This window comes from Solanum stenotomum, unplaced genomic scaffold (assembly GCF_019186545.1).
Source record: "Solanum stenotomum isolate F172 unplaced genomic scaffold, ASM1918654v1 scaffold25471, whole genome shotgun sequence".
Classification (NCBI taxonomy): domain Eukaryota; kingdom Viridiplantae; phylum Streptophyta; class Magnoliopsida; order Solanales; family Solanaceae; genus Solanum; species Solanum stenotomum.
In genome coordinates this window covers 2,655-5,262 of record NW_026028548.1, presented here as the reverse complement: position 1 = coordinate 5,262, position 2,608 = coordinate 2,655, and the positions used below count along the sequence as shown (strand labels likewise).

The window sequence follows — 2,608 nt, the reverse complement described above, 5'->3', positions numbered from 1 at the left end:
CTTGCGTGCACCTTGATCAATTCTACTGGAAACATGCTACCTCCCACTAGCTCAAGTATCGGGTAACTATGTTTATTGAGGCTTGGATAGATGGGATGAAATCACCTAGTGTTTTTTCTCCTCCGCTGGGATTTGAACCTAAGACCTCATGTTGACATTTTATGACACATGTTAAGGTCTTACATAAAGAAGGGTAGGAAGTGGTTTCTCTGTCAAAATTTGGTCTTTATCGAAGTTATGGTTGGAGAGGAAAATTAAATCCTGTTTGCTGTTTGAGACCCCCTGCTTTTGGGAGTATACTGGGTTTTTGTTGTTGTTGTTTGCTTTTTGAGACCCATAATTTTGAGGTTCGGATACCAGTTACTGCAAAACCAGAGAAATTATACATCTGCTGATTGATTTCGTACTTCTCTTGGCATAAGTTCAGAGGTTATGTCACAGACTCGCAGGAAACTATTTCTGTAAAGCATTACTCATCTAATTCTCCTTGCTATGCTCATCTGTGTTAGAAACCTGTTTGGTTCAGTTACTATTCATCACTTAGGCTATTACCTTTCACATCCTGTTGTGATGATTCATTTTCAGTTTTAATGTGTCCATGTATCTCCATGCAGTCCGTAGATGGAAGAATCCCAGTTCCTGTGCACACCTCTAATAGCGGTGCTACATCCTCCGCAGGACCTGCTTCTTCAACAGTGAGTTCTTAATCTGCTAGACCTTACTATACATTTGCAGCTTGTGAATAACCAACGAGGATTCACTTCTGAAACATTGTTTATCTGTTATAGGCCACGGGCCGTTCACAGAACCAAACCGTGGTTGTTCAGAACCCTATGTCTTTAGATGAAAGTGGCAAGTTGGTGAGTTTCTTTAATTTCAACCTCTGTTTCTTCTATTTATCTTTTACTGTTCACATCTGATTCATTTCTTTCTTGTGCTTTATTAGAGGTAAGTATTTCTGACACACAATTTTACATCTGCTAGGTGAGCAATGTTGTTGTTGGTGTGACAACGACGACTTAGGAATTATCTGTAAGGATTAAGATTCCTATGTCTGTGAAATGCACCTAACTGAAGGCAGTAAGGTTTTTGCTTGCTTCCATTGGATCGATGAATATAAATGTGGTGCTATATAGATATGGTAATATTTAGTCCTATAGTATTAAAGCATTTCTAGATTGAAGAAGTGTACCAAAGGTCTGACCATTTGTGGTAACATTGCCAAAGTGATTGAACATTTAGGCTTTAGTAATGTTGATTTTCTGGAGTCAGTAAATGTTGCCAAATTAGATTCTGTGGTGTGAATACGCTCGATGATCCAAGTACAGAATGTTGATATGTACCATTTGTCCTGATGTCAATAAAATTTAATCAACTTGGTGGGTGTGATCTTGACGTAACTGCTCTTGCGACTGCTTTTGAAAATAAAATGTCTTGGAGATGTATGTAACTTTAGATAGTTGGGAATGAATCATCTATTCTTTTTTTCCCTCTACTTTGATTCAATCCCTCGTTTGATATAGTTTTTGTTTCAGGCTTCCTCAGGGGCGGGTCGATAGCCTTATAGAAAAAGGCACCTTTAAGCCCTCAAATTTGAAGTGTCTCATTTTCTTTTAGCGATAATAGATTATAGATAAAAAAAATATTGAGCAAGTACTATTTATAACTAAGATTATTTTTTGGAAAAATTACTTGGATGTGTATCTTTTAATAAATAATTACTGATTTTAGCGATACTTTTTATTTATTACCATTTAGAGCAATACTATGATAAATCTGCAATATGTATTAAAAGTGATTATGTATGCAATTGTAACTGTTTTAAAATATATTATGCTTGTTTGATAAGAAATTGACACATTGTGTTAAAATGTGTGATAAGTGTATTATCCATCAATAAAACTTGTATTATATGTGTTTTATAAATCGTTCTTTGTAATAAGTATTAAAAGTGATCAAGTGAAAAAAAAATGTTATTGTTATAAATGGTAACTATTTTCTTAATATAGGATATTTATGTAAGTCTGCCTTTTTTCATATAAAAGGAGAGAATTATTAGAAGAAGTTTAACATATTTGGAGTAAAGATTATTATTAAAAGAAATCAATTGTAATTTATTTTTTTAACAATTATGCATCTCAAAGAGCAGGACAAAATTCATAAGCAAATATATTGATTTATTTTTTATAGTTTAAGCCTTAGGTCATGTGCTTGAGCCCCCCCCCCCAACCCCACCTCGAGCTTCGTGGATTATTCGGCAACATTGATGAGTGTTTGGTTGATGTTTGTTAATCTCTTTCGCTTTTTTTTATTTTTTTGGCAAGTTCTCCCATTTATTATTTTTGAAGTCTTTTATTATTGTTCTTTGTCTCGAGTCTCGACCTTTCTTTATTGACATCATCATATGCTAATTATATTTTTGAGCTAAAAACTTTACTAGTTTTTAGTGTTTTCTATAGCTTTAAACGACTTATACTCATCAATTGTTCAATTATTATGAAACTCTTTTTAATTTGTCTTTTCCCTATAAAGAATAAGGCTGTGCCGCCTTAAATTTGTATCAATATTTGGAAGTCTAAGAATGAGGGACAAGGGGATTGATCAACAA

The 2,608-nt window shown here is 33.9% G+C and overlaps 1 long non-coding RNA gene across 1 annotated transcript; it reads left to right on the top strand.

The window, feature by feature from the left end:
- Positions 1-593: 593 nt before the first annotated feature.
- On the top strand, positions 594-1,395 carry LOC125851423 (uncharacterized). Its single transcript, XR_007444906.1, has 3 exons — positions 594-695; positions 789-860; positions 985-1,395. It is a non-coding gene; the product is annotated as an uncharacterized LOC125851423 (long non-coding RNA).
- The last annotated feature ends 1,213 nt before the right edge of the window (positions 1,396-2,608 follow it).